The 20124-nt window shown below is 40.8% G+C and overlaps 1 pseudogene; it reads left to right on the top strand.

Moving 5' to 3' along the window:
* Positions 1–8815: 8815 nt before the first annotated feature.
* The window catches only part of LOC112621618, a 35415-nt pseudogene continuing 24106 nt past the window's right edge, over positions 8816–20124 (top strand).

Raw genomic sequence — 20124 nt, 5'->3', positions numbered from 1 at the left:
AACATTATTAGATTCACAGTGTTGTACAACCATCACCACTACCTATTTCTGAAACTTTTTCATCTCCCCAAACAGAAATTCCCCAGTGACCTCCGTCCCCCCAGCCCCGGGTCATGGCTAATCTACTTTCTGTCTCTATGAGCTTGCCTATTCTAGATGTTTCATATAAAAGGAGTCATATATCTGTCATTTTTGTATCTGGCTTATTTCACTTATACTGTTTTCACAATTCATTCATGTTGTAACATGCATCAGAATGTCATTCTTCTTGATACATCAACTTAAAATAACATATTATTATTTTGAGATGGAGTCTCACTCTGTCACCCAGGCTAGAGTGCAGTGGCAAGATCTTGGCTCACTGCAACCTCCGCCTCCTGGGTTCAAGCCATTCTCCTGCCTCAGCCTCCCAAGTAGCTGGGACTACAGGTGCCTGCCACCACACCCAGCTAATTTTTGTATTTTTAGTAGAGATGTTGGCCAGGCTGGTCTTGAACTCCTGACCTCAAGTGATCCTCCCACCTCAGCCTCCCAAAGTATTGGGATTACAGGCATGAGCCTAAAATCACAAGTCCTAAAATCTGGAAAGGAGACTTTCTTATAAAGGTTACAGTGTGCGAAGTGGTCATTCTGACAGGCTGGGAAGAGTGGCCTCTGGCTGAAGCTGTTAGCAGGCACTTTGAAGAAGGAGGGGCTGGGGCAGGAGGATTATGCTGAACTGGTTGGCTAAACATACATATTCAACAGGTCACAGGAGAGCTATGAATATTCATGAGGGGAGTCACACACATATGTGATAAGCAAACATGCATGTTACATGTGACCATGTTCATTTTGGGGTGGAGACTTAATGTTCACATGCATTGCAGTTAGTCCCTATATATCAAAAAGTGAAGCAGGGACAGGAAGGCACTCAAGTGTGAAGCCTCTGTAAACCGGCCAGAACCAAGCCATGGCTGGTGGTCTTCTTATCAAGAGAAAGTTACTGAAATTGGTCTCTTGTCCACTCACACCTGTGGTTCTAGCTGGTGGAATGGGGAAGTGGGTGTGGGCTGGGAAAACTGGGGGTCATCGTCTGGCTGTCGGCTGTGGATGAGCTGCAAATTGTTTTAATATTGCATATCTCAAGGCCAGTGCTTGTTTAACTGCTAGAGAAAAAGAAAAGACTTTGTGGCAGTTAGAACATAGTTTATTTTTTAAGTGTAAGGGTGGTGATTTAAGCCTTGCCTGGCATGGCCTTAGATCCTGCTTATAATTTGGTTTCTTACACCACAAAGAGTCCATTCTGTCAGTCTTCTGAGCTCTATTTTCACATGAATGCTGGCCAGTTGTGTCTGAACTGCACAAGGCAGGGGTGTATAACGAGGCATGGCCAACCTCCCATCCCTTCATGGCAGGGAACTCAGTTTTTAAGATTTCTCTGGGGCGCCTTTGGCCAAGAGGGGGTCAGTTCAGTTGGCTGGGGAAGTTAGGATTCTATTTTTCATTTACATATTGGTGAATTCTATTCCATTGTGTATGTATACCGTATTTCAATTATCTATTCACCTGTGAGCAGACACACAGGTTGCTGCCACCTTTTGGCTAATGTGAATAATGATGCAATAAACCTTAATGTTTGAGTCTCTGAGTGTAATTATTTTGGGTATATCCTAGGAGTGAACTGCTGGGTCATGTGGTAATTCTATGTTTAGTTTTTAGAGGAATTGCCAGACTGTTTTTCGCAGCATCTGAACAATTTTATATTCCTACCAGCAATGCATGAGGTTCTGATTTCTCCACATTTTTACCAATGCTGTTATTTTTTATTATTTTGGTTATAGCCATTCTAATAGATGTGAAGTGGTATCTTACTATAGGTTTCTCTTTTACTTTGTCTTTTCTTCTTCTGCTTTTTTTCTTTTTTTTTTTTTTTGACAGGGTCTTGCTCTGCCACCCAGGCTGGAGTGTAATGACACAAATATGGCTCACTGCGGCCTCGACCTCCTAGGCTCCAGCAATCCTCGCACTTCGGCCTCCCCAAGTACTGGGATTATAGGTGTGAGCCTCCCCGCCTGACGTCATTGTAGCTTTGATATGCATTTCCATAATGATTAGCGATGTTGAGAATCTCTTCATGTGCTCATTGTCCATTTGTATATCTTTGGAGAAATGCCTGTTTATGCCCCTTGCACATTTTAAAATTGAGTTGTTTATCTTTTTTGTCAGAGACAGATTTTTAAGAAGAGTGTGAAGACGAGAGACCCTTGTGCTTGAAGTGTCAGCCTTACTGATTCTGTACGGCTTTCTGGAGAAGGGTAGATGGGGACATATTCATCTCCTGGGCTTAATCTCTCTGATGCTTCTAGATTCTTCCTTCATTCTCAGTACTAAAAGGAGTGGTACTTTTCTTTTACTTTTCCTATAATATATCCTCCTTCTACCATAAGGAATGTTAGGTAACTATAGTTATTACCTAGTCATCATGTTGTACAATAAAGCTCTTAATATTATTCATCCTAACTGAAATTTTGTATTCTTTGAACAATATCTCCCTATAGTTAATAACAATATATGGTATTCTTGAAAACTGCAAAAAGTAGATTTTAAATGCTCTCACCATAAAATAAATGATATCTATGTGAAGCAATGAATGTTAATTAGCATGATTTAGCCATTCTACATGCATACCTATTTCAAAGCAATAAATTATACACGATAAATATGCACAATTGCTATTTGTCAATTTAAAAATACATTTAAAAATTTTAAAAGGAGCCTGGGTGCAATGCCTGTGATCACCACACTTTGAGAAGCCAAAGTGGGAGGATTGCTTGAGCCTAGGAGGTCGAGGCTGCAGTGAACTATGAGTTCACCACTGTACTCCAACCTAGGCAACCAGAGTGAGACCTTGTTTCTTTAAAAAAATGTAAAAACCCAGAGTGAGACCTTGTTTCTTTAAAAAAATGTAAAAACAAAACAAAACCCCAACTAAATGTAATTATTTCCCATGGTTTGGAGCACTAAAACAACCAGTAGCCTTAGAGTCACAAGATGGTTCAAGATCTAGTTTTGCAACCCATGAGTTGCTATGGTCTGACTGTTCCAGTTCCCACGAACTTCATGTATTGAAATCTTTACCTGCAAGGTGATGGTATTAGGGGGTGGAGACCTTGGGAAGCAATTAGGTCATAAGAGTAGAGCCCTCGTGAATGGCATTGGTACCTTTATAAGACAGGCCTAAGAGAGAGCCCTTGCCCCTTACACCATGTGAGGTTAGAGTGAGAAGACAACCATCTATGAGGATACAGGGCCCTTCAGGTGCAATGAACCTGCCATTGCCTTGGTGTTGGACTTCCTAGCATACAGATCTGTGAGAAATAGATTTCTGTTGTTTATAACTACCCCACACCCACCAAAAAAGAAGATGATACATAAATTCAGGTGGCTTTTCCTATAAGTCTATAATGAATTGTGGATAAGGACTGGGCTGGCTTAAGCATCCCAGGCATGGCAGGCCCCTCATGCAGGAATAGCCACCAGCAATCAACTCCTTCAGAGGCTGCTCCTGTCGGATGCACTGATGACCAATGAGAGTATTCTACTGTATGTGGTAATCTGGTAAGGCCCCTGCCTTCATCCGCAGAGCCATCTATCCAGGGCAGGGCTCAGGGAGGAAGAGAACAGGTCAGCCTGGAAGCATTGTTTCTTTCTGTCCTTCTCTCTCAGGATTTTCTGGGAATCAAAAGGAAAATATTTTTCTGATAGTTGGGCAAAACATTTAATTAGAGGTGGTAATGAAAAGTCATTACAGCAGCACAATGTGCTCACTTTATGAGTTTGAATTAACATATTTAGGGGTACTCACAAGCTGTTTGGTGATTAGGGACCAATCCACTTAACATGAAAACAAATAAATAAATGAAACTGCTAGTGAAAAATGAATGTGCAGAAAGTAGGCTGCATATAATTGCAACAAAACCAAAATTGAGCAGATATGGTTCCCACAGAGAGGTGGGATCATTCGCCAGCCTGGGCTGTTGTTTGTGGCTCTGTGTGCAATGGGCTGAAAGCCCAGTGGGGCTGCTGGAAAGTGGTAGGGTGAATTGATCTATTCAGTCAGAAGTAGTTGATGTAGTGACCGAATTATCTCAAGTGTTTCCCCTCCTGTTATGGAGACAAAACCTCTAAATTCAATGGATTGGATTTTTTCTAATCTTTAATCCTTTGTGTTTGATATCATGTCTTCATAGCCAGTTTCCTCCTTAACCCAACTTCTTTCATCTTCAATCTTCTTAAACTTTAAAAGATACAACCTTCATATTTCCTTTGATCTTCACCTGATGGGCATGTTAGCTGTGTCCATCAGTTTCACTAACCTATTTATATGAAAACAGAAAATGTTTCACCTAGTATGACAGGCCTATAGATTATAAAAACTATTGACTAATTTCGTTGTTAAAAAAAAGAAGAAAAACCTGTGCTTTGTAAAAACAAATCAGCAAAGCCGGCCATTTGTCATTTGTCTTTATACAACATGATGCGTGGCTGCTTGCTTTTTTCACTTTTTAACTGGCTATTTGGGTATCAAGTTCAACCGAAGCATACTTTTGTGAACCATCACAGTAGGGCCTCCCCATTTTATATGGTAGCTCACCAAACTGACTGCTGCTGCCAGCACCCTTTTAGTTTGCTCTTAATTCTCTTGGGAGCCCCATTGCTGGCAAGAAGGCTCCTCATCTAATTCCCATAATAAGTTTCATTGCCAGCAATGCCTCCCTGCCCTGAGCTTCATAAAGAGTATTATGCCTGTAGATTTTCCATAGAGTTTGATACCCAGTAGGGATATTCACAAGATGCCAAGGGTCTTCTACAGAGGAGGTACTAGAGGAGTATTTGTGGAATATATGGAGGACCAAGGATGCAGCAACTAAGCACTATGTATACTGATTATAGACACTTGCTTGATTTTTTGGGGAAAAACCTCCAGATAAGAAAAGCAGTCTCACTGGAGACCTTTGGGGAAATGAACAATAAATCTTTGGAGCTCTCCTAAAGTTGGTAAGTCTCAAGTTTCTCCCATAGTTCTATGTAAGAGTACTAGCTCATTATTTCTCATAAAAGTGAGAGACTGAATTTCGTTCAAAGTATGAAATTAGGCGATTGTATGAGATCATGTGATTTCATTTCCTCTGTTAGGGCTTTCTCACCACTTGTAACTAGAATTTAAGAACAACTTTGTTGCACTTGAAAAAAGAATTAAACTGACCCACTCCAGTTTTTAAAATTGCTTCGTGACTTTTATGAACCACCCCTGTGAATTTAATAAAAACACAAACATTATATATGACAGGGAAATAGAAAATGTTCAACATAACCACTTTTATCATTAAGAACAGGCAGCATACAGAATGATTTAAGAATAAGTGCTAATATTTACGCATTTTTGTACCTGCACATATATTAGAATTGACTTCAATTCTTAGTCATGGCCAGATAAGGACACAATGACTGTAGGAAGAGCAAAGTAGGAAGAGGAAAAAAAGGGGAAGAAAAGGAGAAATAGAGTAAAATGAATATTTCACGAGCTCCCAAAATGTATCAGGCACCGTACTAGGCATTTTCACACACCGAATTCCATTTAATCCTCACAACATTCTTACAATGTACATGCTTTTAAAATCCCAATAATATTAATAATATCTGTTAGGTACTTAGAGAGAGAGTGAGGGAGGGACAGAAAGGGAAGATGAAGAGGAAGGGGAAGAGGAGGAGGAGGGAGTAAAAAAGGGAAGGAGGAAGGGAGAGTGGGGAGGAGGGAAACCCAACGCCTGCCTCATTTCAAAATATTTGGGCTTGATTGACTTTGGGAACCTGCATTATTTATTTCATGATTCCGAGTCTCCCCTCTACCTCATCCAACTAAATTCAATTGTTAAATTAACTGGATCTTTGTGGATATCATATCAAATTAGAACTAAAAGATATTTGTTTCATAGTCAAGAGCCAAGTGGTTAGACCCAGTTCACAGCTCTTCAGTTGCTCTTACTGCTTCTGCAGAGGCTCTAATTTTTTTTTTTTTTTTTTTTTTTTTTTGAGACGGAGTCTTGCTCTGTCGCGGAAGCTGGAGTGCAGTGGCGCGATCCTGGCTCACTGCAAGCTCCGCCTCCCGGGTTCATGCCATTCTCCTGCCCCAGCCTCCCGAGTAGCTGGGACTACAGGCGCCCGCCACCTCGCCCGGCTAATTTTTTGTATCTTTAGTAGAGATGGGGTTTCACCATGTTAGTCAGGATGGTCTCGATCTCCTGACCTTGTGATCCACCCACCTCAGCCTCCCACAGTGTTGTGATTACAGGCGTGAGCCAGCGCACCCGGCCAGAGGCTCTAATTTGGAGAGGATACTCATTTGCCTCTCCCCACTTCCATGGGGAGCTGTTTTTTACCCTCCTCTTCTGGTTGCAGATCCTTATCATCTTGAACAATTCTTGATCCTCATAGGCAACATTTGTTTTCATGTGTATAAATTTAAGGTTTACAAGTGCAGTTTTGTTACGTGGATATATTGCCTACTGATGGAGTTTAGGCTTTTAGTGTAATCATCACTGGAATAATGTACATTGTATCTATTAAGTAATTTCTCACCCCTCACCCGCTTCCCACATTCCCACCCTTCCAAAGTTCCGGTGTTTATTATTCCACACTCTATGTGCATGTGTGCACATTATTTAGCGTTCACTTATAAATAAGAACGTTAGGCATTTGACTTTCTGTTTCTGAGTTGTTTCACATAAGATAATGGCCTTCAGTTACATCCATGTTGCTGCAGAAAACATAATCTCCTTCTTTTTTATGGTTGGGTATAGTATGCCATGGTGTGTGTATGTGTGTGTATATATATTTTTGTGTGTGTATATATATTTTATGTGTGTATATATACATTTTTTGTATCTAATCATTCATTAATAGATACTTGGATTGATTCCATGTCTTTGCTATTGTGAATAGTGTTGTGATTAACATGAGTGCAGATGTCTTTTCGATATAATGATTTCTTTTCCTTTGGGTAAATCACAGTAGCAGGATTGCTGGATCAAATGGTGGTTCTTTTTTTTTTTTTTTGAGTCGTCTTCATACTGTTTTCCGTAGTTTGTACTAATTTACATTCCCACCAACAGTGTATAAATTTTCTTTTTTCTCTGCATTCTTGCCAACATCTGTTACTTTTTTGACATTTTTTTTTTTTTTTTTTTTGAGGCAGAGTCTGGCTCTGTGGCCCAGGCTGGAGTGCAGTGGCCGGATCTAAGCTCACTGCAAGCTCCGCCTCCCGGGTTTATGCCATTCTCCTGCCTCAGCCTCCCAAGTAGCTGGGACTACAGGCGCCCGCCACCTCCCCCGGCTAGTTTTTTGTATTTTTAGTAGAGACCGGGTTTCACCGGGTTAACCAGGATGGTCTCGATCTCCTGACCTCGTGATCCGCCCGTCTTGGCCTCCCAAAGTGCTGGGATTACAGGCTTGAGCCACCGCGCCCGGCCTTGACTTTTTAATAATAACCGTTCTGACTGGTGTAAGGTATCTCATTGTGGTTTTAATTTGCATTTCTCTGATGAGTAATGATGTTGAGTATTTTATTATATGCTTGTTGGTCATTTGTATGTCTTCTTGAAAAATGACTATTCATGTCTTTTGCCCACTTTTTAATGGTTTTTTTTTTTTAAATAGCGACGGAAGGTGGTATGTTCCTCACACTTGACTTGTCATTTACAACTGAATTTTTCAGCTCACGGTATTGAAATCCAGAACCACTTTTTCTACATTCAAGTTTGAGTCAGCAAAAAAGAAAACCTTCTTGCATCCATTTGGAAGTAATACATGTCCTTTTGGAATTTCTATGTAAGTCCTTTCTTAGTGACAAAACAATCAAGTCCAAGTTAAAATGATAAAATACTAAATTCAGTGTTGCCAAGTACAGTTTAATTTCAATTCACATACTATAATTTATAATTCTGGGTCCTAGGAGTCAAAGCCTCCTTAGACCACCCCTTTAATCCAGGCCTATCATTTGGAGATCTCATAGCTCCCTTCACCGTAAACAACCTCTGGTGCTAGATAGTGGAACTGAGACACTTCTTTGCTGATGACCTACTTGCTTTCAGATACAGAGCAACCAGCAGATGGTTCCTAGGATCTCATCTTGTGAATGACATCTTTCAGGACAGAACTGATGACTCTCTCTGGCAGTAAAAGACTGGAGAAGGCAGGGCAGATATATTTCATGGGCAAGAAGGGACATAGTGTGTTGTGAAGCTTTGCTGTAGGCCTGCCAGGATCTGGTGAAGTGGGTGGGTGGGGAGAGCTTGTGTTCACAGAGGAGTCAGATGGTTAAAGAATTTATGATAATTAAAATGATGTTGCTATGTAAGTCTGAAGGAATACAGCCATAAAAACACAATTACTGTAAAGTATGCAGCATCAGACCAAATAACCACTTGATGATGGCAACTATGCCTGTGCCATAAAGAAACCTGTGCTTTTGTGAGGAGAAAAAATATATTTATTATGTCTATTTGCATCTCATGTTAATTGTTCACAGCAAATCCATTGATTAGGCAATGATTCCTTACAAGATGGGGCTGGATCAAATAATGCACAAAGTACAGGAAACAAAACATGGTTGTGAGATGAGAGGATGATTCTGAGAAACAGGGTCAAGCTGAGAATTCTCTGGACTCTCCCTGGGCACCTGCAGTCATAGTTCTAGAAATGTGCAGAACAGTTTGAATGAGAGATTAGATCTGAGTTCTGGGGTTTTCTTTTCCCAAATGCTACTGTGTAAAGAATGGCTCTCCTGGATATGAAAGAAGTGCTAATGGAGGAAAACAACAAGGACGGTTTCATGGGAACCTGCCACACAGGGTTGCTGTTTGAGGTAGGGATTTAGTGACACTGCCTGAACTCAATTAGAGTGAAGCCAGGCTTTCTGCATTCTGCTAGTTTCACTGCAAACTGTGGCCAGTGGGGCAGCCTTGGCCCCACAGTGGCGAGGAGTCAATATTCAGTGAGAAACACCTGTCTGGGAAGTCACAGGGCCATTTTTGATTAGTCTTCCCAATCTGGACATCATGGAGTAGAATCAGGTAGGCATGTGAATGGCATCTATTTACATACACACACACGCACACACAACACACACACACACACACACACACACAGGACTCTACTGTTTTCCTGGACAATCATTTTTCCCACATTTCCTGGAGGAACTACTGGAATCACAAATCACAATTTGTGGCTTGTCCTGGGTAATGAGTCATTGGATGGAATTTCATTTGGTAGATTCAAAGAGAGTTAGTGTTGATCTATGAAGCCAGATGATTTAAGAAATGGAAGCAATAACAAGTAAATTGCTTTTCTCTTGTACTGCAAAATGCTTTCTAGGTGTTTTTGGCCTTTCATTTTAAAATGGATTTATAATGTCATTTCTCTCCACCTCAAGGTTCAAGTAAACCTCTTCGCTCTGATGAATCCTAAATGACTCCTCATTTCCCACAAACAGATTGTTCAAAGGAGTTTTTAATATCTTGTTTTCAGGCCAGGTGCAGTGGCTCATGCCTGTAACACCAGCACTTTGGGAGGCCGAGGTGGGCAGATCACGAGGTCAGGAGATCGAGACCATCCTGGCTAACACAGTGAAACCCCATCTCTACTGAAAAAATACAAAAAAATTAGCTGGGCGTGGTGGTGGGCACCTGTAGTCCCAGCTACTCCAGAGGCTGAGGCAGGAGAATAGCGTGAACCTGGGAGGCAGAGCTTGCAGTGAGCTGAGATCATGCCACTGCGCTCCAGCCTGGGCAACAGAGTGAGACTCCATCTCAAAAAAAAAAAAATTCTGGTTTTACACTGGAAGCTGGAATTTTTAATTCTGTAGGACACACAAATGAATATACATTTCCTGTTAGAGGCTTTATTTATTCTGACTCCTCTCATGAAAAATTATGTCCAACTATGTTCAAATTCCTTGACCTTATAATCAAGTCTTGCCACTAACCAACCTAGACTCACTTGCCTTTATTTATTTGTTCATCTGGAAGCAATAGGAAAGGCCTAGAATCTGCCATTTGGTATGCTAGCTGTTAAAGAGGATACAGAAAAGAAAAAGGTTCTGGGATACAGATAAGCCCAGCTGCTTCCTTCAAGCAATTAATTCACTGGCCTTTGGCCAGGACGGATATGCGAGTGGACACTCCTATGAGATATGTTGAACCTGTGTTGAAGTGTGTGCAAAGGACTATGGGAGGAGAGGAGAGCTGTTGCTTCTCACAGCAGCACCCCTCTACCTGGGAGGCAGAGAGTCCAAGAATCTCCAAAATGGCCTTTTCCATCTTCATAATGGCCTTCCAGCCTTCCCATTTGTGGGCACGGGTGCCTTCTGCCCTAGCAACCTTAAGGTACCCTGTTGCCAGGACCCTGAGACTCCTTCATGTTTACGGATAGATTGTAAATTACACATGAAAAAGGTCTCATATTAACTATTTTAACTTTACAGAAACCCCACAGAAGTGCACCCCACTAGGCCTTGAGCTCCTTGAAGGCAAGGACTATGTAATGCCACATCTGTAACCCAAGAACCCAGCATAAAGTGTTGCATATAGTAGATGCTCAATAAATGTTTTAAACTGCTGGGGGGAAAAGCACTATGGGAATCTGGAAGAGGGGCCAGCTAACTCCACACAGGGGACCCTGGAGCTGTGCTCAAAAATGTGTGGTCCACTGCTTCACTTGATGAGCCTGAAACATATGTAGAGTTTTATAAGGGATTAATAGGCTCAAGAATTTGAAAGGGTACTCCAGACAGCTCAGAGCTCTTGCCCCCAGAATATGTGAGGCATCGAAACAGGAAAGTAAAATGTTTATAGCAAATTTCTTCCCCCCTCCACCCCAGACAAAGTCTTCCTCTGTCACCCAGGCTGGAGTGCAGTGTCGCAATCTCAGCTCACTGCAACCTCCAACTCCCAGGTCCAAGCAATTCTCCTGCCTCAGCCTCCTGAGTAGCTGGGATTACAGGCACCTGCCACCTCACCCAGCTAATTTTTGTATTTTTAGTAGAAATGGGGTTTTGCCATGTTGGCCAGGCTGGTCTCAAACTCCTGACCTCAGGTGATCTGCCCGCCTCGGCCTCCCAAAGTGCTGGAGTTACAGCCATGGCCTAAAATATTTATAGCAGATTTTTTATCAATCTGGTTCTCTAAACCACAGGGACCACTTGGTGAACCTGAAGTTTGGTGACTACGAGACTCATAAATGTATTTGAGTTACCTTCATACAGCTACAATTTGGAGGAGGACCTCCAGGAAGATACCAAGAGGAGAAGTAATCATCAGGTACCGTTTAAAGGAGCAGCTGTCATTACTATCATTACTGGGTTGGGGACAGAGACGGGTGGGGGAGGTGCTCTGCAGGCTGTGTTTTATGTAATTGGTGCTCCATCCTCCTCCTCCTGTTACACCACTCCTCCGTGCAGCTTTTCATCTCATGTGCATTTTCCACCATGGTGGCCTTTGTAAGACACAAGGTGAGCAAACTGCTTGTTAAGGTAAGACAATGGAGGCCCCATTTTAAAAAGGTTAAGATGTCCTCGAAAGTGTCAGCACATCCTGGGAATCATTAACAGTGTATGGAATGCACAGGCTGATATTTTCCAAAGGACACACTAACCTTTTCAAGTATGGAACAGTCTAAAAGGAATGGATTTCTTCACCATTTGATCAGAGAAGAAATCTTTTTAGATTCTTATTTTTATTTGCTTGCTGAGAATCATCTGTGTGGAGCTCAATATGGAGAAATGAATTCTGAACATTTTAGAAACTCACTTAAAATACCATTAGAAAGCACTTGGGTTATTAAAAGCTGAAAACAAAGGACTAGGAGCCCTCTGGTGCTAATAACACCTAGGGAGAAAGCAAGAGCCACCTATGCCCTCATGTTTGCCAAAAATGTCTTTGAATTTAAACTCTTCATTGTTAAGAAGGGAAGCTTAAGTTTTGCCAAACCCTTTTTGCCTTTCAGTACCCCCACTTTTCCATGTAATTGACTCAACACTGCTATTTGCATAATTGTCGTATTTTTCTGCTTCCCAAGAGGTCTGTTAAGTGTAAAGGTGAACTACAAAGCTTTGACAAAGTGCACATTTATGTGTGATGTGCAATTCTCAAGTCATGAAGAAAATTATATCTTTTCCATTGAGTTTATCTTACGCTTGGAAATGAAGTATTCAAAACTCATTGCCCCCTGAGATGAGTTTAGCCTGCTTTTCTTTAACTTGGCCAAAGTGCAATTTCCTGAGCCTTGGGTCTTCAAATAATGATGTTGCGACGGGACCCTGACTGTATCAATGACCTAAAGCAGAGGCATTTTTCTTTAAGCTTTGGAATAACAATAAGCTCTTTTAGTTGGAATCAGGGATTTCATCACAGCTGGGCCATCCATTAGCTCCGAGAGGTCAGAGAGATCATTTAACCTCTCAAAGCCTCAGTTTGTTTAACTGTAAAATGGGGATGCCTTTAACTCACGCATGTATTGAGTGCTTATATGTGAGGAAGTGTTTTACCCAGGGCTTGGTGCATAGTAAGTGTTCTAATAAACACATGATATCGCCTCATTCCTCTTCTTTTATAGTAGGTGGATGGCATTTAAATGAATGAGAGGGCTTGAACTTTGGCATAGGAAAAGAATGGAGTTCTTTTCTTGCCACTGTTTTAGGGAGTGGGAGGATGCAGGTGCAGGGAGCTGTGTGACCTTAGGCAGGTTACTTAGCAGGACAGCCTCAGTTTCTGTATCTGCAAAATGGGGATGGATAATAGAATGTGATTGTGCATCTATTCAGAATGCTCAGTGTTACCTGTAGTTATTCACATTTCATCCTTAACAGGGATCATTATCAGGCTTAAGATATGGCCCTGAAAACTTATGTTCCCTCCAGGTTGGCTGCGTGTTGTCCCATCACTTTTCACACTGGGGAGAGTGGAATGTGCAAGTTCCCTTCCTGTGAATGCTCCTGGAAGCCTCCTGCTTACTTCCCCAAGTGGGGACTAGATTTTTACAGGTTTCCTAATTGCTGTGTGCTTGAGGCTGCAGCCTGAGGGCATCGGATTACAGTGCCAAATGGAGAAATAGTATTCTGGGTGTGATACGGATCAGAGCAGGAAGATAGCAGGACACTAGACATCCGGCATCTGACGGCTGGTCACAGCGGTCACTTTTGAGCCCTAGTTTCCTCTTGGCAAGGTTAGCCACTGCATGCCAAGTGTTTCATGGGCAGAATTCTAGCCAAGCACTAAACTCTTGACAGAGAAGGAGAAATACAGGCTGGCAGGAGGGCTGGCATTGCCTTAATGTCACAGCTGAAACTCACATTCCAATGAATGAATATTGAATTAATTGCTTATGTACAGGACCCAACACAACATTAACAGATCAAAATAAGAGGAAGTTGGAAAGTGTCTAAGTTTCCAGAAACAGGTAGTTAAATATATTAACATAAATCTACTGGATAGACTTATGTAATCATTTTTAAAAAATGAAAACATGGTCATTAATGTTAGAAAATGTTTATGTTATAATGTTAGGTTAAAAAGGATAAAAATATATAGTATAATTAGAAATGTAAAACAACTACAATAGGCAAATCCATAAAGACAGAAAATGGATTAGTAGTTGCCAGAGTCTGGGAATAATGAGGGTTGGGGAATCATTGGCTAAGGGACGTGGAGTTTCTTCTGGGAGTGATGAAAATGTTCTAAAATTGATTGTGGTGAGGGTTGCATCCGTGAATATACTAAAAACCATTGAATGGTACACTTTACATGGATGTGTTGTATGTTATGTAAATTATATCTCAATAAAGCTGTTACTGACAACAAGAACAAGTTTAATACATAGAAAAACAGAACAGAAAGACATTTTCCAGAAGGCTAACAGTGTATGTTAGTTGGTAGCAAATTGTGACTGATTTTTCTTCTGTATTTTTTCACATTTTTAAATACAGTGATGAAGTTTAGTGATCACATATGTAGTCTCATATATTAAAATGAAAAAAACTATCGGAAAGACAAACAAAAATGAATTAATGCCAACTTTTTCAGCTCATGGAATTGAAAATATAAATCATTTAAAAAGTAAGATAAAAATTATTTTTATACTAGATGAAAATGTAGCATAGAGTATATGGTCCCGTGTACACTGGACTAAATATCAATACTTAACCTTTTCATTAATATTTTGGCTTGTAATGAAATTGCCAAACACAACGGTACACATAAAACACATGGCATAACTGTTGGAAAATCTGTGATTAAAAAAACATTTTTAATAAACTGTTTTCTCAGAATGGATGTCTATCTTTGTTTAGATTTAGAGCTTTTGAAACTTTCAGAATATAAATTAAAAATTATCTTTGTAATCATAACGCACCCCTAATTTACATGTCCTGATCTTGAATCTATTATTTATATTAGCTTTTATCAAAACATTCAGATAAGTGTTCTTCAAATGATTAGTACTTAAGTACTGGTTGGAGATGAACTTTTTTAAGTGAATAATGTTGTACAATCCATTCTTTCCATTGGAGCTTAATTCTGAAGCTCAGAGACTCCCTAGCTCTGCTCGCCTCACCATGGTAATTTATTATTATCCTTTGTCTCCTGTAATGTTTGCTTCTTTGGCCTACCTGTAGCATAAACCTTTTGGTTGTTTTGCAGCTATTTCAGTTAAATAACTCAAGTCCTAAAAACCACAGAAAGAAGAGAATGTGCAAAGCAATCATATTCATGAACCACCAGCTCCTTCTCACATAACTGCCATGCGTTTTATACTCAAAGGCAAGGAACAGCTGCCTTGTTCTACTTTGGTGTCCAACTCAGCTGTTTCAGATTCATCCTGTTGCTTTAAGCGTCTGTTGACAGGTGGGAAAGTTCACTGTGAAGAGAAACATTGTTGCTCTGGGTGGCTTCCGCCTAAGACAGGCCTGACCCTTTTGTTTCTCCCTTGGAACGGAACCAAAGTGTTCCTCCCAGCCGCATTAAGTACAGCTGTTGGGTAATTTTAGTAGATGAGAACCATTTCCGAAGTATCTCGGTTCTGAGAACTGAGAGGCAGTGTCCAGAATGCACTGGGACAAGCTCCTATGCTGTAGAATGTTTGTAAGTGGCTGGGACTTACAGAGGAAGAGGCCTGCATGTTATTTGTCCTCCTTGCCTCGGACATCTTGAGCCTCCCACTTGAATATCCGCTTAGGCTCTCATTTTGTACCAGAAATTGTGGAAACTGGAGGGCCATTTTGTTGGAACCGCTTATTTTACAGAGTAGAAGACCAATGCCCGGGTTAGTTAAGTGTTTTGTTTCACGTTACAAAGTCAGTTAGTGGAATTCGTCTGCCTATATAATAGCATCACAGTATTTCAGAGGGTTTTCTCTCCTCTTTGTCAGGTTTCTGGGAAACCTCTTTCTCCTCATGTTTATTATTTGGCCCTTAATCCAACATAATGAAATTACAGGTACATATAGTTTGTCACAGGATTTCCAGTTAGATCTCAGAGACCTAACCTAAAGAAAGTTCTGGAAAAACAAAAATCCTGAGATAGTTTATTTACATATGTCTTCTTTAAAATCTTTAAAATCAAACAAAACAACCCCTTAGTGTCTTCTCTGTCACCCCTTCACTATCTTCCTTTGTAATCTGCATATATAACCATTCTCTTGGACAATAGTAGAAAGGTACATGTGGAGTAATGAAATGTATGTATTCACTGGGGGTGAAATGCCCTGGGAATTCCTGCACGGGGTGTAAAAACTTGGGCCTGGGGATCTCACTAATGACTTTTCTTTTTTTTTTTTTTTTTTTTTTGAGACGGAGTCTTTGCTCTGTCACCCAGGCTGGAGTGCAGTGGCGCGAACTCGGCTCACTACAAGCTCCGCCTACTGGGTTTACGCCATTCTCCTGCCTCAGCCTCCCGAGTAGCTGGGACTACAGGCGCCCGCCACCTCGCCCGGCTAGTTTTTTGTACTTTTAGTAGAGACGGGGTTTCACTGTGTTAGCCAGGATGGTCTCGATCTCCTGACTTTGTGATCCGCCCATCTCGGCCTCCCAAAGTGCTGGGATTACAGGTGTGAGCCACCGCGCCCGGCCACTAATGACTTTTCAAGAGCAGTTCTTTTTTTTTTTTTTTGAGACGGAGTCTCGCTCTGTCGCTCAGGCTGGAGTGCAGTGGCCAGATCTCAGCTCACTGCAAGCTCCGCCTCCCGGGTTCCCGCTATTCTCCTGCCTCAGCCTCCCGAGTAGCTGGGACCACAGGCGCCGCCACCTCGCCCGGCTAATTTTTTGTGTTTTTAGTAGAGACGGGGTTTCACCGTGTTAGCCAGGATGGTCTCGATCGCCTGACCTTGTGATCCGCCCGTCTCGGCCTCCCAAAGTGCTGGGATTACAGGCTTGAGCCACCGCGCCCGGCCCAAGAGCAGTTCTTTACAGAGCCCAAGTCTTCAATCTTGTAACCGGACCATCAACCCCACTGTCAGCCTACTTTGAAGGAGGCCTCATAAAGACAAGGTTCCAGCTCTTTCTAATGGCTTTAGCTAATGGAAAACCTGGAAGGGAAAAATGAAATCGTTTTCAAACTTCATACAGGGAGAAAGGAGATAATCTCTGGAAGTTCTGAGAAGTGACAGGAATGTAAAATTTGGGGTTTAAAACTAAGTTTAAAAGCAGGGGATGATGAAGAACCCTTAAAAATGCCTGCTTTTATTATAGGCAGTGGAAAAAAATGTAAGTCTCAATTTGCTTGCCCCTGGATCGCTCCACATAGCAGAATAAATCAAGGCTAGAATCAGATGAGAATTTCTTATGAGATGACAGGAATCTGAAGGACTTCACCTCTATGGTCATTTTTGCCTTTGCAGGCACTGGGTGACCTGGTCCCATGTCCATCCTAGTGGGCCCTGCATGATCCAATCCAAACGCCCCCTTTAGATTTCCATTTTATCGTTCCCTCTTTCCTAGAATTTGATTGATATATGTAAAAGCGTTCTGGAAAATACTTAAAGCATGGTACAAATATAAGAGAAGCCATGCAGGTATGGAATTACTTTAAGAAGTATCATTTTATTCATTTGTCTGGCTTGATACCAATTACCTGATGCAGTTATTAAGGGCAGAACCATCCAGAGACCTCTGGGTTCCCTGCTCCCTGATTTTGTTTTGCAGATAATATAACTATACTTCATAGAAAACACCAGTGGTGACTATGTTGTGCACAGACACAAAGTGATTCTAAGGCAACCATAGGAGAGTGACAAAAAGAAATCACCAAAAATTCCCTCATCACAACATAAACATTGTAACAATTGTATGGTTTTGTCTTTTTTGTTTTCTCTGCTCCTTTTTTGTCAGTAAAAGTAAGTCATCATGAACAAACAAGCTTTTGTATCCTCTCTCTCTCTCTCCTCAAACCTCCTGGGCTTCCTTCCCGCCCTCCCTTCTGCTCAGCTGAAGCTCACTTCTCTCACATTNTAATTTTGCTCTCCCAAGTTCTCCGTTTCTACCAAAGATAAATTTTAGTAGTACCAAGTTATTTGTAAAATAAGTTTTATAGTCTTACTATACTTGTCTGATTATTTGCATAAAGTACAGCAAGAATAGTGATCCGCCATAAAGGTTCTCGTAAGTTGGCTTTGCTGGTACTTTTTCATAAGGAATATCAGATTAGACTTTTAAAAGCCTCTTGGGGCTAGAAGGCCAAGCCAAGGATTCACCATCGGACTGTGCCTGCAATGCCTGTATGAATTGGGTAAACTCTTCTCAATGTCCCGAAGTATTCTGAGGTTCATGGACCTGTCAGAAGGTGGCATTTTTACTTACCATAAGGTCACAAACTTTGTAAGGAAACTGTACAGACAAAGTATTGGGCCAGTCTTTCCAAGGGCCCTTTTATCAGTTTGGTAAAACCAACCTCCACTCCTTAAAGCAATCTAGTCATATCTGAAAATATGCCTTTCCAGTCCAAGCTTTGATAAAATTATCAGTGTCTCCAATGTGTCCTCTTATAAAAGAAAACATTATTGATGAACTTAGGCAAATAACTACAACGTTATAAATTTAAAATACTTAGATAGTTTCCAAATTCTGGAAAAACCAGATAAAGAGAAATATAAATATTTCAATTTTGCTCACAAAAATATGCTTTATTCAATTTTCATAAGCTATAAATAGCCCCCAAAAAAATTGACTGTAGAAAACAAAACATCTTATTTACCAAAAACATACTCAAGTCATGTATACTAAGAGGCATTTGAGTTACTTTCTATTTTTCTGATAAGATGTTTAATTTAAGCACTTATTTTTTCTTTAAGCCAATTAATTAGAGTTCTTTCATATATTTTGGTGGTAAAATATGACATACACATGACACATATAGACATACACACTCACAGAAAGGAGATTTTATAGCTTCATTAGGTTTCTCATTTTCCAGTTTTCAAATGATTTCTCTCCCCAATTTAAACTGCCAAGCCCTAAACAATTGTTAGCTAGGCAATCCCAAATTTGCACTTCTAATAGTATGGTTCCTTAAGTGAAAATTTACATCCCAAAGGCACACAACCTAAATCTAAGCAGTGTTATTTGTGAGACAAGAAGAACATAGGTAAAGGCTCTGTCAAAACAAGATTGACAGGGAAAGTATCTTAAACGTAGGTAAGGCTTGCTATGTAAATATTAAGCAAATGTCTTTCCTATCTTAAAAGTTTCTAGTGGTTTGAATGCAGGAGAAAGATGCCTTTACAAATAGAAATTTTCTTTGCAGATGTAAATTTATTTTACAAAGAGTTTCAAAATAACTAGGTAAACTCCAGCAGTCATATTTTGGAGACCAATATGGTTAGAGATGGTCTTTTCAACTTAACCTGTTTCTTGATTAGATTGTTGACTTCAGGGTGGATCCCCTTAATGAATAAGGCAACAAAAGCATGCCCTATGCCTGGACTCAGGATATATGACTCTGAAAAAGCAGCTAGCCTACTTTATTTGTGAAATTATCTTTTATAAACACTGTAACCAGCTTTTTTTTTTTAAAGGTAACTTTTCTAGTAACTCATCAAAACCAATAAACCTTACCTAATGTTGTGACTTAACCAAGGAAGGTTGAACTAGGAATCTCCAAAGAGGTGAAAAGTAATCCTCTCAAGATCCACAATCAAACCAGAAGCAGCTAGAAGAAAGAAAAATCTCACTAGCTACAAATGCAATGACCTGTATTTCTGTCCAGCTGTGTTTTCTAGGATCTCAGTTTCCCAGATGAGTGCTTATACCTGAAGACCAAAAAGACTGACGTGTCCCATAGATGGAAAGAGAGGAAATCACAAGCTGTCCACAGAAGAAAAGAGAATCAACAAATGGGTACCCCCTGTGAAAGGAAAATATCTTGGGCCCCTTCAAACTGGGAACTCTTCAGGACAAATTGGCCTCCCATTTTATTCAAAGTCATCCTTCTGCTCACAGAGATAGATGCATATTCTGATTAGCTCCTTTGGAAAGACTTATCAGAAACAAAAGAATGCAACCATTTGTCTCTCACCTACCTGTGACCTGGAAGCCCCCAGCATTGGGGGTTCCTTGCTTTGAACTCTCCCTACCTTTGGGAGGGAACGAATATACTTCTTACATACATTGATTGATATCCCATGTCTCCCTAAAATGTATAAAACCAAGCTTTGCCCTGACCACCTTGGGCACATGTTGTCAAGACTTCGAGACTATGTCATGGGCTCATCCTCAACCTTAGCAAAATAAACTTTCTAAAATAACTGAGACATGTCTCAGATTTTCAGGGGTCACATTTTGGTAGCCATGGGGGGATTGTGAATGGAGATGCCCCTGACTTTTGACAAATCTCCTATTGGTGCTTGGTACCAGCATGAGCTAACGTTATGGCTCAAACCAAAAAGACAATTAGCTGAAGTCTGAGAGCACCCCCTCCAGAGAAGACCTGATCTCCCAAAATTTGGTCAAGATCTAAAGTTTATTTTGCTGTACAACTCCTCTTTTTCTTGGAGGTTTACTTGCTTCCAACACAAGTAAGGCAAGTTTTTCCTGCTTCCATA

This window comes from Theropithecus gelada, chromosome 3 (assembly GCF_003255815.1).
Source record: "Theropithecus gelada isolate Dixy chromosome 3, Tgel_1.0, whole genome shotgun sequence".
Lineage (NCBI taxonomy): Eukaryota > Metazoa > Chordata > Mammalia > Primates > Cercopithecidae > Theropithecus > Theropithecus gelada.
Note: the sequence above shows the minus strand (reverse complement) of the source record. Positions and strands in the feature narration are given on the sequence as shown.